Source organism: Euprymna scolopes, chromosome 28 (genome assembly GCF_053919585.1).
Source record: "Euprymna scolopes isolate OS-2025 chromosome 28, ASM5391958v1, whole genome shotgun sequence".
NCBI classification, from domain to species: Eukaryota; Metazoa; Mollusca; class Cephalopoda; order Sepiida; family Sepiolidae; genus Euprymna; species Euprymna scolopes.
This window is the reverse complement of record NC_136509.1, coordinates 36,496,883-36,507,012: the sequence shown is the minus strand read 5'-3', so window position 1 is coordinate 36,507,012 and position 10,130 is coordinate 36,496,883. Positions and strand designations below refer to the sequence as shown.

The 10,130-nt window shown below is 40.3% G+C and overlaps 1 pseudogene; it reads left to right on the top strand.

The window, feature by feature from the left end:
* The first annotated feature begins 7,590 nt into the window (after positions 1-7,590).
* Positions 7,591-7,728, top strand: LOC145249808 (U2 spliceosomal RNA; annotated as a pseudogene).
* Positions 7,729-10,130: the final 2,402 nt, after the last annotated feature.

The window sequence follows — 10,130 nt, the reverse complement described above, 5'->3', positions numbered from 1 at the left end:
TGTATGTTTTACACAGAGAGAATATGGATTGAAGTTCCATCCAGTATTTGCAGTAAAGACCACGATAGAGTAAAAAAAAAAGTTACCTACATCTCTTCCGTGAAAAAGAGGAAGTAGGAATCAGAAAATGGTATCGTTCACTAGATTTCGAAGTGGGTTTTTTACTCTATCCAAGCAGGAAATGATGCTCTTAACAGCACTTTTCTAGATGTAGCAACGGTACACTATCTTAGGACGATAAATTAGAAAACCCCGACAACCATTGTATTAACTCAACTTTAGTATAATACGAGTTAGACAATTATCCAAAATATAGAAATACTTATTGTTTGCAAATCACAATCGATAATAATTAACATTACTGTAATAAATACGAACAGGTAATTGCGTGAAATAAGAACCTAAATTATCATAATAAACATATGCTTCGTTACAATTCGTCGGGTTTGACGTCATGAAAACCGGAAACGGTGCGCTTGACGGATAGCTACGACGCATGTCCGCGCAGAATTAACCGGAAGCCTTACCAAATAATTCCATTAATATTTCCCCATAATAATAACAATTTTTTATTCTATTAAAAACTAAAAATAAAAAAATAAAAAATAAAATGGCTGCGTTGATTTTATATAAACAATAACGAACCTGTTCTCTTGTTAAAATATTATTCATATTTCATTGGTGACTTGGAGAGGTAGGCGACTTCTTTAAAAGCGTCGTGTTGGCGCCATCTTTTTTTTCTATGAAGAAGGGTTAAATCGATAGGCGTTTGTTCGTATTTCTGTCAACGAATTCACATAATAATTACTGAACATATATCTTTTTAAAAAAAATTTTTTCTTTTATTGTTATTCAGCCCAAACAAGGCATATTACCTATGCAAGGCATAGTACCCAAACAAGGAATATCACTTGAACATAAAAAGCTACTATATGAGATCATGTCTACAGAGGTACTATGTAGACAATTGAACAACGAGATATTTGTTGACATTACATTTAAACTTTTGCATTTTATTCTAATATTTCAGATATTGTCTTAAATATACATTGCTTTGTCCACATGTCTAGTATAGAAGGCGGTGTTATGAACAAATATATCAAACTAAGACGCATCAGGGAGCTCATTTATAAACATCAAGAATAATACAGCCCTAAGGATCAAAGCCCTGTAGCACCCCTGCTTTAATACCATGTTGCTTGGATGTATGGGCAGTAAGATCAACCTGGATTTCTCTCGTCTCGTCTTATATTAGGTATTCGTCCAGTCATATCGTACAGGTTAATTTTCACTAGAACATCAAATATTGCCAAAAGCTTTGTATATATTAAGAACTACCAGCCTCGCTTTTCTTCGCTTTGTCTCGTTTATGGTATATATGTTCCAGAAATGATCGATACAATATCCGCAGTGAAACAAGGTTGCTTAAATTGTTTGCATACCAAAGGGGCTCGTACTTGGAGATAGCACATAGTATTTTTATGAGTTGTATTTAATACGAAGGAGTTTCGCCTTTTATATCTGCTATTTCAATTCCACGGGAGATTTGTTTAGCACGTATTAAGTGAATATATCTATAGGAACTCAGTTTTCCACACTAGTGAACTCATTCATACAAATGGGTGACCTTAAGCTAAACACGATTATCGCCCTTCGACTCTGGTAGCACCATGCCTTGCCACCAGGGGGCGATACAGCTACGTTGACGTCTGTTTTATATATTTCATCCTCTTTTCGCTGAAACTCTAAACAAGTGAAGATGTGATGATAATGATTTCCGGTCTGGCATTAACAGTCCGTTTCCTGACCTTGCTGTCGACCTTCCATCTATAATATAAATCTTACCTGACTGCTAAATGTATGTATGTATGTATGTATGTATGTATGTATCAAGGTCTGGTGTGGACGTGTGTTAAAAGCACACAGATATCTTAGCGTCTTTCTGTGCTTCTCCCAGAAAAATAAACCCCACGTGCACGTCGTGACCACTGCCACGCAGACGGGACTCTGATGAATGGCAAATGTCCTGCGCCGTATAACTGGACCTCCACAGGTTATTTAATCAAAGGCTAAGGGTGAGGCAACCCTGATAGAAACCTCCAGAGGAGCTTAGGCCCTATAAGCTGCGGCATATATGACCCACCGAGGTGTGGAATATGCTCTGGTGCCCAGCAACCTAAGTTCCAGTCATGGATCAGACGGTATGATGGGTGGAGAGGGCCCTGCAAGCCGTGGTGAAGACAACCTCTCTAGGAGAAGGAAAACTCTGATTTAAAACCTGTGATGACTGCTGCATCCAATGATGTTGACTTGCTCTTCTTTTTGGATCAATGTGGCAGTTGTTTAGAGAGTGGGATTGTCTCGGTGCAAAGTCTTTCCTCTCTATACCAATCCTCATTCACAGACATTGCTCGATATAAATTAGATAAACGTTTTACCATCTCGTGTATCTTGATAGCAGGAGGAAAGAAAAGAAAAAGGCTGGCTTTAGCCTAAAAACGGCAAAACATTCAATGAAGTTGGAAAATATGATTATAAACGTAAATGGTAATAAGGGAACTGAAATTTCCAGGGCCTGGCCCGGCAGGTGTTTCAGAGCTCCACAGCCTGGACCCGGTCATCATCATATTACTGCGAGGAAATATATGACAATAACCATCGGCTGTTGGAATGTGCGGACGCTGCCTGACTTGCCGTCGGCAATAACGCGTCCAGAGCGTAGATCTGCTCTTGTATCTAAGGAACTTCAGCGTTATGACATGGACATAGTTGCTCTGTCTGAGACCAGGCTGGCTGATGAGGGACAGTTTTCTGAGTTGGCTGGGGTTTACACCATTTTCTGGAGTGGTAGAGCGGATGGATGTAAGAGGGAATCAGGCGTAGCTTTTGCTATAAAGGCATCAATTCTTTCTAGCCTGGAAGAACTTCCCTGTGGTGTGAGTGCCCGGATCATGACTATGAGATTACCTCTGGTAAATGGTCGTTGTACACCTTTTTTGAGTGTCTATGCACCCACTATGTATGCAACAGAAGATGAAAAGGTTGCTTTCTGCCTTGCTTTGTGCAGTGTAGTTATACGCATTCCCTCTGCTGATAAGATCTTGGAGATATTTATGCTAGGGTGGGAAGAGATTTTGAAACCTGGGATGTGCTGGGTAAACACGGAGTGGGCAAGTGTAATATCAATGGTCTGATGTTGTTGCAGTTTTGTTCAGAGATGGGTTTTAAAATCGGTAACGCCATGTTCCAGCAGAAGGACAAATACATCCTGGTTCGAAACAATGGCACTTGATAGACTATGTGTTAGTCAGAAAACGTGAGATGAGGGATATCTGCAGTGTTCGTGTCATGCGGGGTGCAGAGTGCTGGACCGACCATCGTTTGGTCCGTGCAAAGATTAAGTGTGTTGTGAAGCCCAAGATGAGGAGATCTAGTGTAGCTATCCCAAAGCGACTTAATGTTGCCCGTCTAAGGGGCAATATTGTGAGGGAGAAACTAGTTAAGAAGATGGAGGAGATTGATTGTGAAAACACTTGGCCTGCTTTTAAGGAGTCTGTCTATGAAGTATGTGAGAGAGTATTAGGTTATTGTGAGCGTAAACATCAGGATTGGTTCAATAAGAATGATACTGAAATTCAGGCTCTGCTTGATTCAAAGGCCAGGGCATTGCACGCTTATCTATGGGGTGGTTTAACGGATGGTGAGCAAGATCGATTGAGGGACAAGTTTAAGGCAATCTAGCACGAGGTGCAGAGGAGTTTGCGTAACATGCAGGATGAATGGTGGAGGCAGAAAGCTGAGGAAATATTCCTAGCCTCGGATTCGAACAACACCAAGGTCTTCTACAGCCTACCGTGCGGTTTACGGACCATTCAGATCACCTATCGCTCCCCTGCGATCGAGGGATGGTGGGGATCTTCTTCGAGATTCCACCGACATTCTTCATAAATGGAGGGAGCATTTCGATGACCTCCTGAACAGACCTTCTTACGTTTATCAGGAGTTTGTTAGGTCGATTCCCAGCAATCCGGTCAAGGATATCTTGGCAGAGGTTCCTTCTCTCCAGAAGGTTGAAGCAGCTGTCCATATGCTGAACAATGGAAAGTCTCCTGGCCTAGCTTGTTTGCATGCAGAGATCTTTAAATGTTCTGGACCCAAGATGATGCAACGCTTAGTGGACTTGTTGCAGACTGCTTGGCAGGATGAGTGTATTCCACAGGACTGGCGGGATGCATTGATGGTATAGGGGAAGGGTAGCAGAGATAAATGTGGAAATTATCGGGGCATCTCTTTGCTGTCAGTAGTCGGTAAGGTGGTCTGTAGGATCATGCTATACAGAATGCTGGAGCACATTGCTGACGATGTTTGGCCTGAGTCGCAGTGTGATTTCAGAAGATGTCGAGGGACAGTGGATATGATTTTTATAGCCAGGCAACTACAGGATAAATGTATAGAACAGAAAAAGGGACTGTATCAGGTGTTCATCGATTTAACTAAGACCTTTGATATAGTCAATAGGGATACTTTGTGGGAGATTCTGAAAAAACTTGGCTGTCCTGACAAGTTTGTAACCATCTTAAAGCTCTTCCGCGATGACATAAAGGCTGTGATAAACATTAGAGGAAAGCTGACTGATTCTATCTCAGTAGAAAATGGTGTTAAGCAGGGAGACATTCCAGCACCCACATTCTTTGCGTTGTATTTCACTATGGTATTTCGGATGGCATTTGGAGGTTGCTCTGATGGTGGCTATATTCGTTACTGAACTACTGGGGGGTTGTTCAACATTAGGCGCTTCAATGCAAGTACAAAGGTACTCACCAAGACGATTCGTGACTTGCTCTATGTGGGTGGTTGTGATCTGGTGGCTCATACGGTGACTGATATGCAACATCTTATGGACGCCTTTGCGGTTGCCTGCAGCGCATTGGGCCTGACCATCAATCTGAAAAAAAAAAATGTCTTAATGTATCAGCCTGCTCCGGGCATGCCATATTGTGAGCCATCAGTTTTTATTGGTGGGTCAAGGATAGCGTTGTCACTAAGTTTGTGTACTTGGGTAGCATACTGAGTGTGTCCGGTTCCCCGGATGGTGAGGTATCGTTACGGATCAGCAGGGCAAGTGATGCCTTCGGAAAGTTGGACGGCCGTTTGTGGAGATGTCATGGATCTTGCTGCCAACTAAGATTAAAGTGTATGCTGCATGCGTTCTCTCTACTCTTCTCTATGGTTGTGAAACTTGGACAACATACAGCGAGCGGTTTCACAAGATGTGCCTACGGCGAATGTTAGGTGTGGGTTGGCAAATGTATGTCAGTGATGTTGAGGTGCTTGAACGGACCCAATGCGTTAGCATTGAGGCTCACATTATCAAGCATAGACTGAGATGCAGTGAACATGTGGTGAGGATGTTAGACAGTCGACTTCCCAAACAACTCCTTTATGGCGAGCTCGCTGAGGGAAGACGTCTGGCTCAAAAGCCTAAATTGAGATTTAAGGATTCTTTAAGATCCACCTTAAAAATGTGATATTGATGAAAAAACCTGGGAGAGTCTTGCTTTGGATGGCGGAGTGTGGAGAAGAGTCTTACGGGGAGATGTGTCAAGTTTGAGGCTGATCGCACCCAGTATGAGCGGCTGAAGGGCGATATCAGGAAAGGGAGGGTGAAGGAAGCCGTGGATGGGAGGGGGCGCCAAGTTTTTCTGGAGTGTGAGGTGTGCGGAAGAATATGTCTGAGCAGAGCTGGGCTGATGAGCCACCAGACTCACCGGCGTAGTGGGCTACATAGTAATCTTGAGTTGCCAGAGTTAATCTGTGTCAACTGCTTGCGGACGTACAAAACGGCAGACGGTTTGAAACAGCATTTGATCCTACATGAAAAAGAACATCAAGAACGTGCTGCTAGTGGTGCACATGTCTGTACAATGCGTGCCAAGGAATACGAGAGTGTGGCAGGGCTTAAAAGCCACCTTCGTGCGTCCCATCACTGAATATTTTTGTGTTTCTATATACCTTTTTTTCTTTTTTTTTGCTATATCGTGTGATGGCAATGTTCGAAAGCGAATTTGCTGCCATCATGTATGTATGTATGTATGCATGTATGTATGCATCAAATTCTGGTGTGGACGTGTGTTAAAAGCACACATATGTCTTAGCATCTTTCTGTGCTTCTCCCAGACAAATAAACCCCATGCGCACGTCGATACCACTGCCACGCAGACGGGGCTCTGATGAACGGCGAGTGTCCTGCGCCGTATAACTGGACCTCCACTGCCTCGTGGACCAGGGTTCTTTAGCCAAAAGCTAGGGGTGAGGTAACCCTGACAGAAACCTCCAGAGGAGCTTAGGCCCTGTAAGCTGTAGCATACATGACCTAACCGCGTGTGGAATATACTCTGATGCCCAGCAACCTAAGTCCCAGTCATGGATCAAATGGCATGATAGGTGGAAAGGGCTCTGTAAGCCGTGGTGAAGGCAACCGCTCTAGGAAAATGATAACCCTGATATAAAACCTGCGGCGATTGCTGCATCCAATGATGTGTACTTGCTATATATATATATATATATATATATATATATATATATATATATATATATATATATATATATATATATATATATATTAAAGAGGGAAGACTTATGAATTAAAACGAGGTTATTAAGGGTGCTCAATAGAAAGGAGCTAAATATAATATTTTTATTCATATAGACAAATATTACATAGTTGCTACACTAAACATGCTAATGTTTCGGACAATTGGTATATACACACGCACACGTTTGTTTTCGTATGTATGTACGTTCGGCTTAATAACTGATACGCATATTCGTATATATGTATCTGCCTGTCTGGTAACTCCATGCACTAATACATTTTTATACACCCCCTCCCCTTGAACGACCTCTTTCTTTCCTTTTAGTCGCGTGCAAGCGACTCTATAAGTCTCTCCCTCGGTCCGTCGGTCGGTCCGTCGGTCGGTCGGTCCGTCGGTCGGTTGGTGTGTCGGTCGGTCTGACGGTCGGTCGGTCTGTCCGTAATACTTTTGTGCTTAGCCTTTTTGGTTAAGATCAAAGGTCTTTTGTTAATAGATGCTGTTCTAAGCTTTTTAAGCCTTTTGGCCAAGATCAAACTGTAGTATCTGTTCCGGCAAATACTGCAAGCAAAGACCATATGTGGGGGCAATCCCACATATAAGACTTGGTCAATGTAGGGGAAACCCTTCATACAAATTTTAGCTATCCAGCACCCCTACTCCCCGGGGAGTTGGTCCCGATTTCCCCTTCACTTCTCACATTAAAAATCGGCCTTGTGCCTAATTTGCTCGGTGGGGGGGGGGGCAAATAAATACCCTTTTCTTAGCCTTTTGGCCAAGATCACAGTGTAGTATCTTTCCGGCAGATACTGCAAGCAAAGACCATATGTGGGGGCAACCCCACATATAAGACCTTGGTCAATGTAGGAGAAACCCTTCATACCAATTGTCACTATCCAGCTCCGCTACTCCCCGGGGAGTTGGTCCCCATTTTCCTTTCACGCCTCACATTAAAAATCGGCCGTGACTAATTTGTTCGGTGGGGGAACAAATAAATACCCTTTTCTTGGCCTTTTGGCCAAGATCAAAGTGTAGTATCTGTTCTTATTACATGCTGTACTTATGTTTGTAACTTTGTGATATAAAGTGGGGGATCGCTTTTCTGTATTACTTGTATGTAAAATGATCACCCACTTTACAACAAGTCAGTCTCAAAGCCATTGAAGTCATTCTCCAGATCATTCAAGTTGTTTTTGAAGGATTCCAGTTATTTTTTTAAGCATTCAAGTCATTCTTAAGGTCATTCAATTCATCCTTAAGTTCATCAAAGTCATTCTAAGTCATTTACTTTTTATTTATTTAAGTCATTTCAACCCATTTTTCGGACATTTTAGTTTATCTTTAAGAATTTCATGCCAATCCTATATTCACGCATTCATTCATTACACGAGAGCACGCGACTAATGGCTATCGGTCTTGTTTAATGTTCCCTCTACCATGGAGAAAACTCAAGTTGTTTGATACTTTCGCAACCTTATTTATTTCAAATGTGTTTATCACCTCCCATGTCTTATGACGAACCTCTTTCTCCTCTTTCTCTGTTTCTTGCTGCCTTTCTTTTTCTCTTGTTTCTTTTTCCTTCTCATTTTTCTTTTTCTTAGTTTTCTTTGTCACTCTTTTTTTTATCTTTCTTTTCTTTTCTTTTCCTTTTTATTCCTCCATTTATCCCGTTAATCCTGACGCTGTCTTTCCCCCTATCGCTTCCTATATTTGAAGTCTAGGATGTCGCTTAACCTATCACCCCTCCATTTCTTAATTTTAAATGAAACCTTTTATTTTTATATTAAAAATAAAAATACATTTTTTCTTCTTCTATTTGAAAACCAGTCGTCTTCAGTGACATATAAGCCATATTACGTCGTCTGACAAGGACTTTTAGTTTTTGCTAACCAATTGTTCGAAACATTAGCGTGTTTAGTGTATCTATTTACAATGCCCCCACGGGGCAGAGTTAGACACCAGGGTCGTTTTCTAACGTGGAGAAAAGTTACAAAAATAAAATATTGTCTCAGTCGTGAAGGACTGCTTCTCCACCGAAATAGAACAAGAAATGGAAGTGCAACATCTGAAGAAAAGATACTACACTTTGATCTTGAATATTTGTCTATATGAATAAAAATATTATATATATATATATATATATATATATATATATATATATATATATATATATATATATATAGTAATTTATAAAATATATATGGCGATTAAGCTACACTGAATATTTCGCGTTTCATCTACTCTAGGACTCCTCAGGCTTATGCGCGAATTCTGTGGTTGTTTATCGTTTTTATATGCTCCTCTTCTATTGAGATTTTAGTTAGCCAATCAGCTTTCTAGTATCCACCGCGCCTTTCCTATCAGCCAATGGGCATGCATTTTATCGGACAAAGGATCTGTTTTAAAACTAGGTTAGTGTTTTTTTGTTGTTTTCTTTATTGTTAGTTTATATATAAATATATATATTTGTACATACATATATGCACATATATATACATATATATACATATATAGATACATATATATATATATATATACATATATGTGTGATCGTTTATGTATATTCATGTTTATTTAATTTATTTGTTTAAGGTAAGAATTTAAGGACGATCCTAGTCAAAAATATATAAAAATAAAGCAAAATATAAGCGTAATGAAAGTTAAATATACATATTTCCCATTTAAACCCAGCAACCACAAGGTCGCTCTGAATAAAACTTGACCGAAACCAAAACCTAAATAGCCCCCCCCCCCCGAAAACTCAATATCTTTAATATTTACGATTGGCCTGCGATGCCAGCCTGGCAAACCTTGCCTTTCCCTTTCCTTCCTTATCCTTCTTAGTCTTCCTTTTTCTTTTTCTCCTAAAACTAGCATCCCGTCCATTCTTCTCATCAAGTAAAACGATCCTCAAAAAATCAGAATAATAGGCTAATATTAGAAGCCCATATTTGTGGATATCTGACTGGAAAAAGATTTTTTTCCGAATGTTTACCAATCAAAAACCTGCTTAATTCGGGTATTATCACACTAAATTTGCATATATGACTCAACGTCTTTAGAAATTTGCACACCCATTACGTATTGTCATTATCGACGGAAATATATGCGATAGAATTGAATATTGATTTACTATTCGTTGAAATATCTCCGCACCCCCAAGGAGTCTAGATTTGTTCTAAACCTCAACATCAACGGATCTTTAAATCGCAGAAGAGGATACGCATCTCATATGCCCTTCGAAATCACGGTATGGGACAATCAAATATTCTGGATATCACCTCAGATTTGGAACATGCTTCAAATCTATCGGATTACTCGATCATCTCTGATTTTCCACCTTGGATTACTACTCGTTCGATCTGACAGTAATATCCTGAAAACTATCGAACTCATTTTGATATTGGTCTGCTCAAGTTGTACATATTTTTTCTATGACTTTTAAGCACCATTTGAATAACTTTTAAATAACATTTTCAATATATGTCCTGTTTATTAATAACTGAACATTTTGCTAATTGCCTTTCATTTCCTCTG